Source organism: Ascidiella aspersa, chromosome 8 (genome assembly GCF_963924565.1).
Source record: "Ascidiella aspersa chromosome 8, kaAscAspe10.2, whole genome shotgun sequence".
Lineage (NCBI taxonomy): Eukaryota > Metazoa > Chordata > Ascidiacea > Phlebobranchia > Ascidiidae > Ascidiella > Ascidiella aspersa.
In genome coordinates, this window is record NC_139454.1 from 9,197,656 (window position 1) to 9,206,818 (window position 9,163).

Sequence of the window (9,163 nt, forward strand, 5' to 3'; positions counted from 1 at the left end):
ACATTAACCATAGAGTATTTTAGTGTATTTGAAAAGCACGGTCGTCATTTGTATCTTCTTTATCTAAGTTTATAAAAGTTGATTAACCGCCCAGGGTAAAACAAAGGGCTTTGTTTTCTTACCGCTTTCTGCTTAATTTGATCGAAATTGTGCGTTTTGCACAATTTACATGGCCTAATTGGGCTACATTGTGCTTCTAAAATATACTATGGTTAAAAATTAAGTTTCAAATTCCGTGGTCTAAAAACGAAAAGCAGATATTTTACAAATTTACATCATTTCAAATATTAAAAAATCAAAATGTATGGTGTTTTGTCTAAGGGTTTGCCTATGGTTTGTCCCATGGGTTCATATCATATCAAAAAAACAATTGAAAAATGCAAAGTACCAGCAATCGAAAATACAAAGTACTGTGAACCGGCTATGAAAGGTGTTCATTTATATTTTTGTTGCAGTCAAAATCTCGATTTTCGTTTTTAGTAACCACCCGAGGTCAGTATGAAGTTAGTTTGTTTTGTAGTGGAGTTACTCATAATAATTAAGAAACTATAACAGAATTTAAGTTATCATAACTTTCTTATCTAATCGGCAATAGTTCGTGCAACTGTGCTCCTTTGTCGCTGCATTATGCATTTGATTTATCCGGTTATCATATTTTGAAAATACACACTGACTTACAGCACTTGAATCAACCAGTCTATATAGTACTTCCGATTTAAATAGGCACGCGTAAAAGATTTAAACATTGATTTAAATAATGGCTTTCACCAAAAATATTTTAGCCGAAAATTAAGTTGTGGCAGTTATTAACTCGTATTGCTGCACAGAATCCAGGTAAAAGTTTCCGCCAACCGCAAAACATTATACATTGTGTTTATCTTTGTAGGATAAGTGGACAAGTTTCATATAAAAACAAACCTTTTTTATCGCGTCAAAGCATTGTATAAACTGTAAAGATGTGAACGAAATCGTATTTCATAGATATTGTCAGTCTGCTGGGTACTAAAGGCTGGTGTGACGTAATCTAATTACAATGTTATCACCGTCTCGTAAACTTAGCCGTTGTGCATTTTTCATTTCTCGTGACGTAGTAAAATAGAGTGCCTTCTTTCTTTCCTCTCTATCTCTCCCTCCTCTCTCGCCCTATCTAGTGCCTTGCGTTGAACTTGTTCGCCAGACGATTCAAGCTGCAAGGTGCGCGGCCCTTTCGAGTGCTAATAAACTGGACTGGTAAATTAAGTATAGGTCGGTCGATGTTTGTAACCTTCTGACAGAAATCATTTATAAGGAGTCCAATAGGAACCTTATATTAGTCCCAATGAATTCAAGGCATCACAGTAACGAGCCTGTGGTAACAAAAAAAATGTTTATGATGAATATTTTCACGAAACGGCATTGGTGTTTATAATTTAGGTCGCATCAATATATAATTTAACTGCGGCGTTATAATTCATAATATACTAGATTAAAATTTGAAAGACATCTGTATGTAGGGTGCCCTTCAACTGAACAGATTTCCTTCATTCCGTATGAAATTTAATGAAACATGTGTACACACATATGTATGAAACAACAGATGTCCCTCATTCCGTCTAAAACCAAAATTATAGAAAATATTCCCCAAAAAAACTTTAGAGCTGAATGCCTGAGGAACTTCCAATAAAAGAATGAGCAATGACGGGCAAAATTGCGAAATCTATTATTATAAGAGATTATTGAAAACAATAAGATATCTTCTAAACGTAATACAACGCTGATCGCTTTTGTGGATAGATTTAAATATTTCCTTTGTTTGACAAAGGTAAAACAAACCGCGCTTAACTTAAACTTATTATGGTGGTATGATAAACACAAGGGATTTTTACTCCTGTTTGATTTATTGGCAAGCAACAGGGCGCTCAGAAACAGCGGTTTGGCTTAAAGGTTTCCGGCGAACACGGCTAGTGCCATGAAGAGGCATAGGAGTGCCTGGGAGACTTGCATGACCACGTTGGCGGACGAGGCCTCCAACTGCTCTTCCAGGTGTTCACTCACTGCAAATAAACCAAGTTAAAGTGCTTCATCCAAAGGCGTTAAAACAAATCTATACTATTAAGTATCGCTATATAGCAGGGATGGGCAAATTGCGGCACGCGAGCCACATGCGGCTCGCCGGCATGTTTTTTGTGACTCTTCTAGTCGAATGGCAAAATTTTCAAAATATAATAGAGGCTACCAAGAATCCAAGATACCGTTTATGAACGTTTCTCTCTTTTACTTTTCTTTATTTAGTCCAGCATTCTGTTTATGACGTAACACTAGACATAGAAGACGAAGAGTTAATTAACAAAAAACTGATATTGATAAATATTGTGCGTGTTATTTTGTTATTAGTTTTATTACCGTTACTATTATTGTGTTAATTATTACCGTTTTATTATATTACAATTCTGTTATTATTGCTGAACTTGCACTATTTACCGTTTTTGTTTTGAAATAATTCTGAGGCCCTCTGGTACTTGTATTTGCTGCAAATGCAATACATTTGCCCACCGCTGCAGTATACAGTAAATAAAGTTGACGATTTTACGCGTCTTTTTCAAAAGCAGTTAAACAGCTTCAAGACTGCACTTTTCTTCACATTTAGGCGGGGAGTCTTTGTGTTAGTTAAAACTCTTTAGAATCGCTAATTCGTATCGCAATTATGTTGATTTAACTGTTTTTCGCTTTTTTAAACAAGCAAATTAAGAGAAGCGATGGCGCAGATTAGTTTTAGTTCGTAGAAATAACTCAAGCATAACGAAAGGCAACACGTTACATATTATGCTAAGTTTTTAAGTAAAACTGCTTATATTTTATTTTTTTTACTTACGCTTTTCATGGTGAGCTGAGGCGCTAACCATGGAAGCAACTGCCAACAAAACGAGGATTACTGCAAGCTTATTCATCTGTGTGAAAAGCAAAAACGCGTTAGTAATTGCCTCCGAAAAAAAGTTTTATACTTGGTTTATTTACCCCATAACTCCCCATAATTCAAGAACTAAAATATTAACCAAAATTCGAAACTAAAGGATTCTATGTTTACACTTTTAACGTTTGGCTAGCAATCCTGCAGATTAATTTCCTCAAGTAAATCTAAAATTTCAATGCGACCAGCCTTATATAAACATGGATTTTTCTCTAATTGTATAGCGGTTATTTTGCCAAGTGTTTAGGTTCCAGCTTATTTTTTATGAGTAGAATATCGCGATTTTAAAACCCGACATCCTTATCTTCCAGGCTAAAAGTTGCTGCGAATTAAGAAATAGGCCAATGCTGTGATCCTAATGATTTGGGTTAGGTTTGCAACGTGCTAGTCACACGCAGATTTAATTTGTTGATGTAAGTAGAAACGCAGCAATGTCTGAATTTTGCGTAAAACAGCTACTGCCTAGCATTGCCAAAACGGTGCAGTCCACAAATGATGCTCCCATCACGCGAGTGGTTCTGTTCTGAGCCTCCGACATCTAACAATTCTAGCAGTGTATTGCAGCTATGAAAACCTTTATGTTTCTTTTTTCTTTGTCGTGCAGTTCTTAACCAGGCAAAACAACAGGAAGGCGCCAACCATTTTCGCAACCCAACTCCTAGTTCGTCTGAATTGCGAAGGTCGATTGGCATCGACCTCCTGCCATTTGCTAAACGATTGCTGCAGATTTTCTGCTTGCGTTTGCAATTCTGCGCGACTGTGGTTCTACTTAAGATTTGCAAACTTTTAGGGCACTGTGCTGTAATTTTTTTTAAAACAAAATTAGCGTAATGGATTTCTTTTACGTGGGATGTTCGAACGTTTTACATGATGGCGGGTGCCGCCATTCATCTGTGGAGATGATATAGAGCAGGGGTGGGCAAGGTGCGGCCCTTTTCCATTTTTTGTGCGGCCCTTCACCTTCTTCCAGCTAATTCTACCTAAATAAGGCCATGAGTGACGAGTGTGCACCATGTTGGGACTTTTGCTCTATCAGCCTGTTTGAAGTGCGATGTAACCCATAGGGTACACCGCTACACTTATGCAGTTGAACTCGAATGGGAAGCTATTACAAAACAATCTTCATTCGTAAAGTTTTACTTGTGTCACGTTGTTACGATAAAGAATTATTTTGCAACAATTACACTTGTCAAAAAAGTTATTTCCGAATCCGCAAGTAGACAGCACTGACAAAACGCCGTAGTTGCAGCCTAGTAGCTCATTAGTTTTTTCTAGCAAAAGCTGAAAATATGAATTAGTGTTTATTTGATGTGCGGCCCTCCTGCAAGCATAACATTTCTTAACTGGCCCTTGTGTTGAAAAGGTTGCCCACCCCTGATATAGAGTTAATCTTTTATGTATAAGTGCACGTCTAGTCGTCTAAGGTAAGCGATTTGCCAACTAAAACCAAATAGACGCAACTTTCTGGGTTGCCAATTACCACACCGAATGGTTCGGTAAACCACGTTTCTTAAATTACTTGAAGTACGACTTTACTTGTGACGTCAAATGTAAGGATTTTTATGTACTTTTATTAGTTTTATACTTGAATCTATTCAGCCCAAAAGCGATATTCTATCATTTCTTGCGTCGTGTGACTCATAACTGTGCAGTCCAATTTCTGTTGACTATAATCCTATAATATTTTATGGGCAATATTCGAATACTTTTATGTGCCATATGCGTCACGTACCCTTTTAATTGAAGTTTTTCCAATTTAAAACAAATCAACCCAATTTTGTTTTTTAATTATTCATTTATTTTTTTATACGCACAATTAAGCTGGACTCTAGCTTAATTTTTGCGCACGAGTTTGTTCCAGAAAATCAAGCGTTTCCAACTTTGTGACGTCATTCTCATTCCTGCAACTTCAAACAAATATCCTGACAATGAAAGACACACACAAACATATGTGTTTAATAACATCTGTGATCTGTAAATATCCTGACACTGTTTTCTTAGTGGTCTAATGTAATGGGCCTCCAATAGCTCCGAAAAGGGTAGTTTGGGCCGCGACGAAACAAGTTTGCCAACCACTGTCTTATGTAGTGTCTTTCACCATCATTTTGTGTAGCCTTAGTATAACTTACACGCTGCGTTTTTTTCAAATTTACTTATTATTGTAACAAGACATTCACAATTCAAATTATAAATTTGCATGGTAACTACTGCAGACGGCCACTCGGTTCCATTGTTTAATTACCAGGTTTATTTTGAATTAATCTAAACATATATTTAAAAAAATTTAAATACAAGTATTATGCGAATTGCAAATAAACTGGAAATCATTTCGCGGAACTCTCCTGCCAAACATTCACTTTCTTAAAATGCTTATAAAAAAGAAAAGGTGCCAATAGAACTGGTGTACAGCTTTGATATTAGCATTCTTCGCATTTTATTTATATTTTGCATGCTTGTTGTATGGTAGGTGCCACATAAAACAATTACTTTGTAGCCCTACTCATAAATTGTGCAGTTTTAGGGGTTGTCGCTGAATTAGATATTAAGATGAACAGGCAGTTTCCCATCTAAATGAAGTATTTGTTGGTACACATAATGCCCACTTGCTTATAAGTTATGCACTATTAGAACAAATGACATTACATCATTACTCGACCGAAAATTTGACCGAATACATCTGAAGAAAATTAACTTTAAAGTATGTAAGAATGGCGCGATACAAAAATGGTTAAAAATCGGGTTTTTTGTGCTTTAATTGTTATGTTTACCGTTCAGTTGAAGATTTCATGTGTTCAGTTGAAAATTTTCATGTGAAATTAAGAAAACTAACGTATATCATTGTCACAAATTTAACTATTGTAGGCCTTTTGTGCCGAACTAATGCGTTTGGCCGAATCGCCGATTGGGTCGGCTACCCGCCGACTTGGTTTTCTTATGGCAATAGGACATTGTACATTGTGTTTTTTCCGCAGCCTCGTTTTTTTCAGCGCTGCGTGATATCTTCGTGTGCGATTTCGTTTGCTATTGCGTGGTGTCGTTTGATTATTCGTCGGGTGGATACCGAGAGAATCGGACACATTTTGAGCACTGTTCGCAATCTCATGGATAAGAGACAAGCTGTAGCCTTTATGCGAGCACTTGGTGTGCATGGTTATTTGCCGTATACGAATTATCGTTCTGTCCAATAAACGTTTTGCTCGAAAAAGTAGAGTCATTCCTATTCCTTAGCAGCTACTTTGGGGTTTGTGTCCCGATCTAGTCTGCGACAATCATTTTCGTGCGCGAGTTTAGAGTGCTTTGGGGCCTGTTTAACACATGTGCAGCAATCTTGAAGTAGACTGTCCCTTATATTTCTAGTGAACATTTATCTTTAAGGCATTCGTTTGGTTTTCGGTTTGTTTCATCGATTTTCCGATAGAGAAAACATTGTATTTCTGGTTTGTGATAGTCACGGAGTGCATTTGTGCAAATCCAGCTATACGTGTGGTTGTAAAACCGAAATAATATAATTTGCCAGTACACTGGTTTTCTTTAAAAACAATTTATGTTACGAATGAGTGGTTTTAGGATGTTTATATTTTGCCTTGTTTTCAAAAATGCCTTTGAACAAGTGGTTTAGGATGCCAAAAACTTTTTGTTTAAATGTTTTTTATATTTTTTTTATTTTAGTGGGCATCTCGCCTCGATGACCGTAAAGTCATTTCGCTGTCCTTGTGTTGCTCTCTTTTTTTTTCAATATTTGCAAAAATGCACAAAAGTAAATTAAATCTTGAATCTTAGGGTATTTTAATCTCAGATTGACGAAATCGACTAGGCGCCTTTATCGACCGAGCATCCTATATACTTCAAAGTATTTCCCATTTGTTCTTTTCCGTTTAGTGGCTTTTTATTGAAAAAAAAATATATTATCGGACATCCCTTCTCAGTGACTACCAAAGTTCATAAACGAGTTTTATTGTATCTTTTAGTAATTTGCCTAAGGTTATTGAGCTCATAATCAAAATAAACACAAAAAGTGTATTCCAGAAACTCATTAATTGGCCAATAATTGATTATTTGCACATTTATGCGTTATGCAAAAATGCGCCTTAACTGTAAATTGTTTGACTTATTAACCCGTTTCGTATTTTATTTTGTGCAAATATTACTTCATGGTTAAAGACACAATATAATTTTTTTTCGAAAATATCTTTTGCATGAATTATCGCCTAACAAGCACAACAATTTTAAAATAGAATTATTTAAACCTGTCTTGTTTTCTAATGAAAGAGTTTGTTCTATCCGTTACTTTATTTTAATGAAATATAACTATCTTAACACCAGTTGAGAGCTTAATAACGACGGATAAAGGAACTGAGATATTTTTCATAAATGCTGTTAAATTCAAAATAGAGCTGAGACTATAAAGGCCACCTCAAACATAACAGTTGTGTCCGACACCATTTGTTCTCCTGCTTGGTTTATTGACAGGCAACAACACGTCCTTAAAAAGGGGTGTTGGTTAATTGTATCCGGCGAATACGGCCAGTGCAAAGAAGAGACAGACCACGGCTTGGCAGGCAACCGCCACACTTGCGGACGACTGCATTAAGGGTGGGACGTGATCGTCAGCTGCAACAAACAAAACAATGAACTTTAGAGGGAAAGGGGGGGGGTGACGCATTTTTTCGCGTATTGATCATAATTACGCAGCGCTTTTTGTAGACGTTGACCGGATAAATTGACTGACAAAGAAAAACAATAAATTGTTTTTGTTTCGCCGTGCGATAAACTCAAGCACGACAAACTGTATGTAACTTACATGCTTATTTTAATATTTTATTTCTTACCGTCCCCATGGTGAGCTGAGGCACTGACCATAGAGGCAACTGCAAACAAAACGAGAATAACTGCAATCTTATTCATCTGCGTGAAAAACAAAAAACTCGGTACATATTCACGCCAAAGGCACCCTTTCAATCTTTGGTTGTAAAGGTAACTTAAAGATTTGGCGTTTGGAATTCTTGTCTCCAGTTTAACTAGCTACCAATTAAACGACTGCATTTTAACTTGTTAATTTGTATTTCCTCAACTAAAATAAGTGTATGTATGCATTTCTTAATAAACAAACCATGACTTTATAATTATTTACTTCTTTTGTAATAATTTTGCCAGGGGGTTTACACGTTGTTTAAGCTGTCGTTTCCAACCTATGTGTTCTCGCGCCCAACTACTTCGACGTACGATATGTAAACTATAGAGTATTTTAAAATCAGGTTCAAATGGGAAAAATGTTCACATATCTGTATAGATTATTTTAAAATTTGTCTAAAATGTATTACGCACTATAGCCAGCAAAAGTTAGGATTTAAGCCTCCATTTGTTGCATTACGACTTTTACTCATATACAACCCTATTTGACTAAAGTTATGCTTGAGTAAAAGTACTGAGTTAAAGTAACAGCGTGCTAACTATACGCGAAGAGTTATTATGTTTGTCAAAACCAGTAGAAGAGAAGCAACGTTTAAATCCGCATAAACCAACTCAGTTCCTTATTTTGCCGTTGAGGTGCGAGCCGCATTGCGCCCCCTCTTGGTCGAGCTTCTATACCCATAACCTTCGAAATATAACTGCTCGACTCGCTTGACCATTGCAAATATAAAAAGGACCGCCTCTTTTTTCCTTCCTTGTTTGGTCGTTCAACAACGTAAAACAACAGGAAGTTGAAAACTTATTTTCCCAAACCAACTCTTTAATTGCATTAAACTCGAACGGGTCGTTTGCGGTGATTGTCACCGATCGCCTGCCAATTGCCAACCGATTGCTGCTGCTTTTTCACTCAGTTTTGCAATCGATTGAAAACCGAGCTCAGCGCATTATTAGCCACATCTCAGTCTTTGTAATTTTTTTGTAGCCCTCAAGTAAAATCTGTTGCAATTTTCTGTGTTTTTCCACCGGAATATACCCAATGTCGATAACCATAATTTTTTTTAGCCGTAATATCAATAAATCGCTTGCGTTTGTATTTTTACACATCATAATTTTTGCTTGGTAACTACTGCAGACGCCGCTCCCGCTCGACCTTAATGGAGCTCAAGAATAGTTTCTACACTATGGGTCGCCATTACTCACCAATTACTGCAGATTTAGTGATTTCATTGCGCTCATGCTTTAAACGAGCGAGTTAAGTATATTAAAAATTTTAAAACAAATTTAAAAAATTGTGATTCATTGTTA

General features: G+C 36.5%; 2 long non-coding RNA genes across 2 annotated transcripts; both read right to left on the reverse strand.

The window, feature by feature from the left end:
* Positions 1-1,858: 1,858 nt before the first annotated feature.
* On the reverse strand, positions 1,859-3,352 carry LOC146135972 (uncharacterized). The gene is made up of 2 exons (XR_014501608.1): positions 2,852-3,352; positions 1,859-2,033 (listed from the first exon to the last, which is right to left on the reverse strand). It is a non-coding gene; the product is annotated as an uncharacterized LOC146135972 (long non-coding RNA).
* A 3,922-nt stretch (positions 3,353-7,274) lies between these two features.
* On the reverse strand, positions 7,275-8,452 carry LOC146135973 (uncharacterized). Its single transcript, XR_014501605.1, has 2 exons — positions 7,777-8,452; positions 7,275-7,558 (listed from the first exon to the last, which is right to left on the reverse strand). It is a non-coding gene; the product is annotated as an uncharacterized LOC146135973 (long non-coding RNA).
* Between the last annotated feature and the right edge of the window lie 711 nt (positions 8,453-9,163).